Below are 11,883 nucleotides of genomic sequence, written 5' to 3'. Positions count from 1 at the left end.
TTGCCAATTAGTCCTAAATTGCAAAAAAAAATTAAATAATGCCTTGAGGGTGTTAAATATTTCCATTTAATGGGGGTTTAGTAATTAATACATCATTAAATTTGGATTTTGGCTAACCAAAAGCCATTTTTTCAATATTAAATTACCAATTTCATTAAAGGAAAAAAGTTTTCAAGGCAACTTTAATCTATTAAAACCATTTTTTTTGCAATTTCTCTCCGAATCGATTTAGCTATGCAATTTTAGCTTTTTTTTGACAAAAATAAAATAAAATTTCTTCTAGAGCAAAAATTCGATTTTGCAATTTTATTTCACCATCACAAAAATTAATTTTCTTCACCAAAAAAAAAAACTAAAATTTTCTAAAAGACCAAATTTAACAAAAATTTCATTTTTTGAAAATTATCCAAATTTATACAATTATATCCAAATTTTCAAAAGAAAATGTCTAAGTGCAAAATTTACAATTTTATCCTGCCAAGTTGGAATTAACTTTGAAATTTGTTCTGCCTAAGGATGAAATTGGTGGCTTTGGAAAATCAAGTTGAAACCGGGTGAAAATAAATCTAACCCTCTCCCCACTAGCCCTAAAGGTGTCCAAGACATGAAATCTTCAAATTTGAAACCTCTGGACCAAAAATTTCTAAGGCAATCGAAAAAAAGGGGGGTCCCCAAAATTTTGGGGCAATGGTGTGAAAACCTCACAACAGGCCTAAGTTAAAGATTTTTCTATAAAACGTAATAAAGGAAACCCTAACTCAGCGTTGTCTATCACTTTGAACAATGTAGTTTATCTTGAAGATGTAGGAAGTTATTTAAAAAGAAAGTTTGAATTGGATGGTACTAAATTCATGAACAAAGATATGGAATTAGTTTTCAACCATGACATGACTATGAAACACAGATTTGAACATCTAAGGGAATTAGAATTATTTACGTATCATGTCTATCATGAATTAGACACAGGTTATATTGAGTAGGATACATGATGGAAAACTGTAGATGCAAGATAATGTAGTTGACATTTCTGTTGACCTTATTCATGAGGTAACTGGTCTTAGCAAATAAGGTAGTGTGCCTAAAGATGAGAAAATGGTCGAAAAGAAAGTTGAAAGCTATACTAAGGTAGTGTACAATGGTAAGCCTATGCTGATCAACACCATCAAGCAAGATGATGTGAGATTTCTAAGTAGAATTATTGCTTATTCAGTTTGTGCAAGTTCAAAGATTGATGAACTTTTAGCAAGATCCATTTCTAAAACATATAAGATATGTGTAGAGAAAGAGCATGCCAATCTTGGTGAAATACTGAGAATGAAACTCCTAGAAAACCTAGAAAAGATAAAAAAGACAAAGAATGGTGTGTTTAGATTCCATTCATTGATCAATCACATATTATTTCATGCACTTAAGAGATTTCCATACTTTTTAATCATGGACATAATGACTACTGAAAGATGCACTATGGAGAAGAATACAGAGGTATGTAAAAGGCATCCTACAGACAAGAAATTAGACAATGGCAACCTAATAATGAGAACATTTCAGAATAAAATGAAACAAAGATGTAGAATTGCACTAGCAATTGTGGACATATTCAAGGAAGGCATTTGTATTATAGTTGATATAGATCATACATATATTCAAGTAGTTGAACCTTGAGAGACATTTGTAGATCCCTTGAGCTATAAATTGAATGATGATGTAGTAGTTGGTTATATTGATTTGTTATTGAATTCACATAGAGACAAAGCTGAATATAGATTAAACTCATATGATGAGATCACATAGCAGGCTCATCAAGCAACCTTAGAGAAGGCGTCACACAAGAAGGTTGAATCTATAATGAAGAAGGCACTACCAGAGGTTGAAATGATAGAGAGTGAATTTGAGGCTATAAGACAGACAATGAAGCAAGGTATATTGAACTTACAACCTTTGTCAATATTAGTTGTTAAGACATCTTCATAGTAGAGCATTTCGTATGTAGCAGTTTATGATGTTGAGCCTAGTGAAACAAAGAGAAAGTCTTAAAGATTAGTGGAATTAGTTTCTCCAAAGACAAAAAGAGTCAAAAGTTGGCCACAGGACCAGGAAAGAGAAAGAAAACATTGTTGACAATTCACTCTAGTGATGAAGAAGATGAGCAACAAGAAACCATGCAAGTAGAAAAGATTACTCCACCTAAGCAAGCAATAGGAAAAGTGCCCCAACCCTTGAAGCTGAAGATAGAAAAGATCAAAACAACGATTGCAAATGAAGGTAACTTTGTTTAGATGAACAAGTTCTATGATTTGTACAAAATTTTTGAGAAAGATAAGATATATATATATATCTACTATGAGATATATTGTATCAAATAATATGAAATTGAGAAGAAGGCCCCTGCAAGGGAAGAGGACCTTGAACTTTGGAAGTCTATGCTAAGAACCATTTGCAAGACTAATGGTGAAAATAAAATTAAAAGACTATTGAATATCCTTGCTCCATACTTGAGGAATAAACTGACACCATTTCTATTTATGATTGGAGAAAATGATAAGTTAAGAAGTGTGACTATTGTAGCAATCAGTTAAATGTTGATAGAGACAGCATCTCCTCTAGCTCCTAGAACCTTGAAAGTGTCACTAAGTGGTCACGCCATGAAGATTGATCAAAGAAATGTTACTATTAACATTGATGATACCAATCCATTCAGTGGTTCTGAGCCAAATGAACCAGAGACTGGGGATAAGTTGAGATAGATTAAGGAAGAAAAGAGGCTACTAGTAGAAGAAAAGAAGAAAATAGAGGAAGTTAGGCAGAACTTGCTTGAGGAAGATAAGAAAAGAAAGGAAGAGGAAGAAAAGGGAAAAATTGTAGAAGAAGAGAAGAAAAAGAAAACCAAGGAAGAAGAGAAAAAGAGATTAGAAGAGAAAAGAGAAAGCGAGGAAAAAGAAAAGAAAGAAGAAGAAGAGAAAAGAACAAAAGAAGCAGCGAAGAAATAGAGGGAGGAAGAAACTAAACCATCTAGTTCATCCACTCTTCTCTCTCTTTCAAGTTGAGATATAGATGATGATGATCAAATAGATTTGATCTCATCCTTATATAAACTTATATAGAAGAATAAAATAGTGATAATATTACAGAGAATATTAATGGAAGTGACATACAGATTTGATGGGGACAAAACCCAAGCACAAAATGGACACAACAGGAAAGGGAAAATTTTATTTACTATAAAAATATGCTAGTACACTTAGTGTAGAGAAATAGACTCCAAAATAGGCCCTATGTGCTTACAATAGCATAAAACTGGAGATAATTTCTTCTCCGAGTACCTTCTCTCAAACTCCACTCTAAACTGCCTTTTACAATGCTAGAAATATTCTTAAATAGACCCCAAAGAGTTAAGGATTAGGAATACATTCTAGAAAGTGCTACTTGGCATCTACCAACCAAATAAAAGGCTCCAAAAGTCGCATTAGAAGTTGGCACAAAATTAGAAGAATCCAGAAATGGTAACTGAAATTTCGGGAGGCATAGCTTTTGAACCGTAGCTCTGATTGACGAACCGTTTACATTTCCAAAAAGCTCTCAAAATGCTCTATAGCCCTATGAACTAGCTTCACTCATATCCCATTTTTTGGCCCTATTCAAGGTCATTTAATGCCCCTAACCTAACTTTGAAGCATTCTTAGGAGGTCTCCAGAAACTAAAAAATTGCGATAACTTTCAAATTGTGGGGCCTTTTGACCTGATTCTTTTTTTGGAATGCTCTAAATTATAATTACAATCATCCGACCAATTTACACCTTCTAGTTCACCAAAATGATGGCTCAATTACATACTCCTATTTTTTGGCATTTACACGTATCCCAAGGTGTTCAAATACTCTATCCTAGAACACTGATAGTGGAGTTGTGAGAGTGGGAACCTTTATTTGACCTAAACGGGTATCCAGAAATGAAAACACATGAAACATAAACTAAGTCTAAGTACATTTTTTTGGGTGACATAGGATTGCCCTGATACCTCTGGATGCTCCTGCATCAGACACCCAGGGTAGATTGAAAAGTGACCCTGTCACTTTATGAATGGTAGAGGAAATCTCAAATGGGAAACCTCAGCTGTTGATATCCAAGTTGAGTGTTCTATCGGCCATCCTTTCCACTTGACCATATACTCTTCATACTGCCTATTTCTAGTACTCCTTCCCACACGATGATCTAAAATGTCTTCTATCTCCTCCTTCTTAGAAGCAGGAATTGGACATGGCTCTAACATTAGCTCCTCACCTACACCATCATCATGATACTTTCTTAAGTCTATAATGTTGAAAATAGGAGAAATATGAATTCGATCTGGCAACTCTACTTCATATACATTTCTTGAGTCATATTTCTTCAAAATTTTGTAGGGGCCAAATTTTTTCATCTTCAGCTTGTTGTAAGTATTGGCTAGAAATATTTCTTTTCGTAAGTGTACCATGACTAGATCCCCTACTTGGAATTTGTTATGTCTTCTTCTTTGATCAGCCCTAGCTTTATACTCTTGATTCATCTTAGTAATGTGTGCCTAAACCTCTTCATGTAGATACTTGATATGTTCAACAAATTTTTTAGCTTCAGCACTTGTCCTCTCCCCTTGCTCTATCTTCCTCAATTCTGGTGCATTCCTTGGGCTACTTCCATATACAATTTGGAATGGTGATTTACCTGTACTCCTATTTACAGAGTTATTGTAAGAAAATTCTGCTTGTGGTAAAATCAAATCCCATCCCTTGGGCTTATCCCCAACTAAACATCTCAGCAAATTGCCCAGACTTCTGTTTACCAATTCAGTCTATCCATCAGTCTGTAGGTGATGTGCAGAACTGAACTTCAAGTTTGTTCTCAAATTCTTCCACAATGTTCTCCAGAAATACCCCACAAATTTAGTATCTTTGTCAGAAACTATACTCCTTGGGAGACCATGTAGTCTTACCACTTCTCTGAAAAACAAGTCTGCAATATGGACAACATCATGAGTTTTGTGGCATGGAATGAAATGTGCCATTTTGGAGAACCTATCAACCACCACGAATACTGAGTCATTACCCCTTTGTGTCCTCAGCAATCCAAGAACAAAATCCATACCTTTGTCCTCCTATGGCTTTGATGGAATAGACAATGGCTGATATAGTCCAGTATTGTGACTAAATCCCTTGGCAATTTGACAAATCTGACAACTTTGTACAAAATTCTTCACATCCTGTGAAATCTAAGGCAAAAAATAATGTTCTCTAAGAATGGAAATGGTCTTATCTTGACCAAAATGTCCTGCCATCCCTCCACTGTGTTTCTCCTTAATCAGATTTTCCCTTATTGAACTCCTTGGAATGCATAATTGACTACCTTCGAATAACATACCATCCTGAATTAGATAGTCTAGCCACTTAGTTCTGTCTACAGTAATAGGCTCTTTACAAGCTTTCCATGCTTCAGTAAAATCAGGATACTTAGGGTACAGATTCTTGAGTTCATCAAACCCAACTACTTCAACTTGCATTATTGTAAGCAACAACTGTCTCCTACTTAGTGCATCTGCAACCCTGTTAGATTTTCCACTTCTATGCTTCAACACAAATGTATAGCTCTGCAAGAACTCTACCCACTTCATATGTCTCTGATTCAATTTACCTTGGCTATTTAGGTACTATAATGCCAGATGATCAGTATAAAAAACAAATTCCTTTGGCAATAAATAATGCCTCCATTTCTTTAAGGCCTGAACTATTGCATAGAACTCTTGATCATAAACATAATACTTCTTTTTTGCATCATTCAATTTTTCACTAAAATATGCAATAGGCTTACCTTCTTGGCTTAATACAGCCCCAATAGCACTGCCACTAGCATCACAATCCACCTAGAACACCTTTCTAAAATCTGAAAGTGACAAGATAGGTTGTTCTATCACCTTCTTCTCAACAATTCAAAACTTCTCGTAGTTGTCGTAGTCCATTTCAACTCTTTTCTATCCCCTCTTATTGTGTTAATCAGGGGAGCACATATGCCACTGAAATTCTTAATGAACTTCCTGTAAAAACTAACCAGACCATGAAATGATCTTACCTCAGTAGCAGACCTTGGAGTAGGCCATTCCAAGATGGCTTTTACCTTCTCTGGATCCATTTTGAGACCTTCAAGTGATATAACAAACCCTAAGTAGACTAACTCTCTTTTTGTAAAGATACACTTCTTAAGATTAATTAACAATTTGTCTTCCCTTAACCTTTCAAGGACTCTACGAATATACAATAAATGTTCTTCAAAAGTCTTGCTGAAAATTAAAATATGATCCAAATAGACAAAAAAAAATTTTCCCAAAAACTTCTTAAGTACCTCATTCATAAGCCGCATCAAGGTGCTTGGGGCGTTCGTCAATCCAAAGGGCATGCCTAACCACTCATAAAGACCCTCCTTGGTCTTGAAGGCTTTTTTCCACTCATCTCCTTCTCGTATCCATATCTGATGATAGCCACTCTTGAGATCTATCTTTGTGAAGTACTGAGCTCCACTCAAGCAGTCCATAAGATCATCCATTCTTGGCAAAGGAAATCGATACTTGATGGTTATCCTATTTATAGCTCGAGAGTCTGTACACATCCTCCACTCTCCATCCTTCTTTGGTGCCAGTATTGCAAGTACTACACATGGACTCAGGCTCTCTCAAATCAAGCCCTTCCTCAATAGCTCTTAAACCTGTCTATTTAGCTCCTTAGTTTCGGTAGGAGTCATCCTGTGAGAAGCCTTGTTAGGAAAACTAGCTCTTGGGATTAAATCTATCTGATGATTGATTTGCCTTACCAATGGCAATCCTTCTAGAATATTATTAGAGATGACATCTCCAAACTCACTTAGTAAATATGAAACTTCAAGTGGTATTTCAATACTACCTTCTTTATCTTTCCTAGGAATCAAAGCATAGCACATATGCTGATGTTTCATGCCATCTAAAAACTTCCATCAACAAGACAAATCCTAGCACTGCTACATACCTTTTCGCCTTCCTTTTTCATGGGCTTCAGTTTGTGGCAAACTCCATCCTTTGTTAGAGAGTATGTGTTTGCATGACCATGATGTACTGCATGCTTATCAAACTACCACGGTCTACCCAACAATAGATAGCAAACATCCATTGGAATAACATCAAAGAGAACTTCATCATGGTAACTCCCAATTTTGAATTTTACTAAACATTTTTCACTTACTAGGACCTTATGATCATCTTTCACCCAAGCAATCTGATAGGGCTGGGGGTGTTTCTCCCCCTTGAGTTTAGCTTAGAGACCATCTCCTCTGATACCAAGTTATCAGTGCTACCACCATCAATGATTACATCACAACATTTATCCTCACACTTGCACCTGGTATGAAATAAACTCCTCCTTTGTCCTAGTTCAATCTCACCACTTAGTAGGACCCTTTCATTTACTAAAGTCTCTCCTCTTTCTACATCCTCTGAATGTGATGATTGTGCATCCTCATCGACATGAGCAACCCTAGCTTGATCCTTAACTCTCCTATCTATCCTTCCTTGTCATTGAGGGAATTCAAAGGTACGATGACTTTCTTCATTGCAATGGAAATAGGTACCACATAAGATTCCTCTTCCTTCTCCAGATCCTCTACCTCTTCCTCTTTGATTTCCAAAGTCTTGATCATGGGAGCGGTTGAAACCCTCGTTCCTCTGGTTCCTGCTAGTACCCACATCTTCATTTTTCTTTTGGATTTCATTTTGGCCTCCAGATGACCTACCACTACCCCTTCCTCCTTCACCACGCCCTCTTTGTCTCCCTTCAAACCTTTTATTTAACTTTTCTTCAACTTGCAGGGAAAACTGGTATGCCTCCTCAATGCTGGTCATTCTTACCGGACTTAATTCCTCCTAGATGCTAGGTCGCAACCCACTGATATAATGAGCAACCTTCTCCTTATTTGCTTCTGCATGCCCCGCTCTAATTAGAAGTTAATAAAACTCCTCTGTATATTCTTGGATTGATTTTTTTGCTTGCTTTAACCCATGCATCTTCTTAAACAAATCAAGCTCGTAGTCAACAGGAATGAACTGCTTCTTTAGTTTGTCCACCATGCAATCCCACCTTGTGATTTTATCCTTGCCTCTTCTATTTCTTTCCAATTGAACCTCTTGCCACTAGATTTTGGCATGTCCTTTCAGTTTGGCCTTTGCAAACTTAACCCTATCTGGATCCTTGATATCCTCATACTCAAAGTACTCTTCCAGTTCATTGATCCAATCGATCAACTCATCTGGTTTCAAATTTCCTAAAAATACACCCACATCAATTGTAGGTCTTTTTCCCAAACATAGTAATGGCCCTAAAAAGCCTTTCCTTTGCCTGATTCAGAACTTCCCCACCAAATTCCCTTTCTAGCCCAATTTCTTCTTCTTCATTGTCATCCTCATTTCGTTGCCTATAGCAACATTTGTTCCTCTATGGAGTTCCTCTTGCAACACTTGTACCTACCTTTGGAGGGCTCTAACCTCCTCAAGATTAATAGCTCTAGCCCTTCTACCATGCTCTCTTCATGGAGGCATCTTCTTAATTCAAACCCACAACCACACAATCCTAGTGCAAACTGCCTCACAGGCGACGCTCTATCTACACACTCAGGAAAATCAGCTCTGATACCACTTGATGGGGACAAAACTCAAGCACAGAATGGACACAATAGGAAACAATTGTACGTCTTTTCCCAAACTTAGTAATGGCCCTAAAAAGCCTTTCATCTGCCTAATTCAGAACTTCCTCGTCAAATTCCACTTCTGGTCCAATTTCTTCTTCTTCATTGTCATCCTCACTTTCGTTGCGTGCGGCAACATTTGTTCCTCTACAGAATTCCTCCTGCAATGCTTGTACCTGCCTTTGGAGGGCTCTAACCTCCTAAGGATTAATAGCTCTAGCCCTTCTGCCATGCTCTTATTGTGGAGGCATCTTCTTAATTCAAACCCACAACCACACAGTCCTGGTGCAAACTGCGTCATAGTCAGCACTCTATCTACACACTCAGAAAAACCAGCTCTGATACCACTTGATGGGGAAAAGACACAAGCACAGAAAGGACACAACAGGAAATAAATTTTTTTATTTACTATAAAAATATGCTACAACACTTAGTGTAGAGAAACAGACTCCAAAACAGGCCCTATAGGCTTACAATAGCATAAAACTGGAGATAATTTCTTCTCCCAGTACCTTCTCTCAAACTCCACTCCGAACTACCTTTTACAATGCTAGAAATGTTCTTAAATAGACCTCAAAGGGTTGAGGATTAGGAATAAATTCTAGAAAGTGCTAGTTGGCATCCACCGACCAAATAGAAGGCTCCAAAAGTTGCATTAGAAGTCGACACAAAATTAGAAGATTCCAAAAACGGTAATCGAACTTTCGAGAGGCATAACTTTTGAGCCGTAGCTCCGACTGACGAATCGTTTACATTTTCTGAAAGCTCTCGAAGTGTTCTATAGCCTTACGGACTAGCTTTGCTCAACTTTCATTTTTTGGCCCTATTTGAGCTCATTTAATGCCCCTAACCTGACTTTGAAGCATTCTTAGGAGGTCTCTAGAAATTGAAAAAGTACGATAAATTTCAAACCATGGGGCCTTTTGACCTAATTCTTTTTCTAGAATGCTCTAAATTACAATTACAATCATCTAACCAATTTACACCTTCTAGTTCACCAAAATGATGGCTCAATTACATACTCTTTTTTTTTTACATTTATGCGTATCCCAAGGTGTTCAAATACTCTATCCTAGAACACTGATATTGGAACTGTGAGAGTTGGAACCTTTATTTGACCCAAATGGATATCCAAAAATGAAAACACATGAAACAGAAACTAAGTCTAAGTACATTTTTTTGGGTGACATAGGATTGCCCTTATACCTCTGGATGCTCCTGCATCAAGATTGCAAAATACATTGGCAATTCAACACACTGAAATAGATCCCAAACAAAGAGCATAAGCTATGCTCTTTGTTTACTCTAACATGGAAAAGTTGTTTGTGGTCTTAGCTGACCTAGAAGCAATTTGTAAAAAAACATTGTATTTATGCAAAGGACATTATGCGATAAGATGTAAAGCTATTATGTAAATACAAATAGCAAATTCTAAAGAGTGAACTCTTGTGAAAGCGATATATGCATAGTTTTATATGAGCTATTTGGTGATTTGAGATCGAGGTAAAGATCAAAGATCAGTCAAAAAAGAAAGATAACTGTAAACTACTTGTTTGAGTAGTGAGCTCTTCTTGTAGTTGAAATTGCATGTTTGAGTAGTGGGCTCTTCTTGCATACATTGTACCACAATTCCTAACAAGGTTGGAATCTCTTAATAGGGATTCAAAGTCTCCTAATATGGACTCCTTCTAACAGGGTCCATCCTCTAACAAAAACTTATATATCAGTATATTATCTAGTGGGTATCATCCCCACCGAAGTTTTCCCTTGGTGAGGGTTTCCTTAGTTAACAAAATATGATTTTATGAGTTATCTTTGTGCATTGTTATTGTTATTGTTCAACATTACTTTATTGCTTTGTTATGCATGGTTTTAAGTAAGTAACAATATTTGGTTGGCAACTAAAGTTTGTAGATTACTGATTCAACCCCCCCCCCCCCCCCCCCCCCAGTAATTCCTATTTCTAACAAGTATATTATCAACTGTCTGTTTACATCAATTTCGAAATGCAATAGCCAAATTTACACTTTTGTTTGGCTAAAAATACAAAAGAGGAAGGTGTACACATGAGGAGCTACTATTAAATAATATTTACATAATTGTCGCAATCATATTAGGAAAGGGTGTGTATAATACAATTATTGACTGAAAATTTTCAAGTCTTCACACTCACCACACATTTAAAAGCAATAGTTATTACATTGATAGGATCATACTCTATTTAGAATATTACCAAAATAGTATAATTCAACAACTTGATGAATGATTTTTAATATGACTTATTCTTTTTTTAATAAATATATAATATTAGTGAGAATTTGTCTATTCACAAATGTATTTTTATTATTTATTTTCAATACAGGGAACCCAATGCAGCATTCCAAATGACACTTCTATCTAGCCAGAAATAAAAAGGGGAAGACATCCATTTGAAGGGACCATTTGAGGAGCTAAATATCAAATTTGGAATGGACATTTTTAAATTTGGATGACGGTCGTGGATCATCGGCAGCATCTAATGGATCTTGTTGCCTTGTGATGGATGGACTGAGAATACGTTAAATGTGCAGCATATTCATAGGAGTTCTGAAGTCTTTATTTTTATTTTTATTATATATCAGTCAAAGAAAATGAGATAGAAAGTAGAAATTTTGTATAAATTTGAAAAGGAGAAACCATTTCCTACATCTGTATTCAATATGGCTTTGTTCTCTGAATTCCTTGCATCTCTGCATGCACCAAACATATCAAGCAATGGTGCTTATGTTCCATCAGTGCCCATGTTAGGTGCTCTTATAATTTTCCTATGGGTTTTATTTAGATTTATTGTCTAAAGAAAAAACAAAATGATTTTGAAAGTGCCCCTAGACCATTTCCATGGCCTATCATTGGAAATGTGAACCAACTAACAAATCTTCCCCATCGTGATCTTCACGAGCTTGGTAAGAAATATGGACCCATTATGATACTCAATTTGGGTTCTTTTTCTACAGTTGTGGTTTCTTCTTCTACCATGGCCAAGGAATTCTTGAAAACCCACGATACTGTTTTTGCCAGTTGAGCACCAATAGCCGCGGGGCAATACCTTGGATATAACTTCAAGGATGTGGGTTTCTCTCCATACGGGCCTTATTGGAGACACGTGAGAAGCTAT

Source organism: Cupressus sempervirens, chromosome 4, assembly GCF_028749045.1.
Source record: "Cupressus sempervirens isolate cs-2001-9-10 chromosome 4, ASM2874904v1, whole genome shotgun sequence".
NCBI lineage: Eukaryota > Viridiplantae > Streptophyta > Pinopsida > Cupressales > Cupressaceae > Cupressus > Cupressus sempervirens.
Note: the sequence above shows the minus strand (reverse complement) of the source record.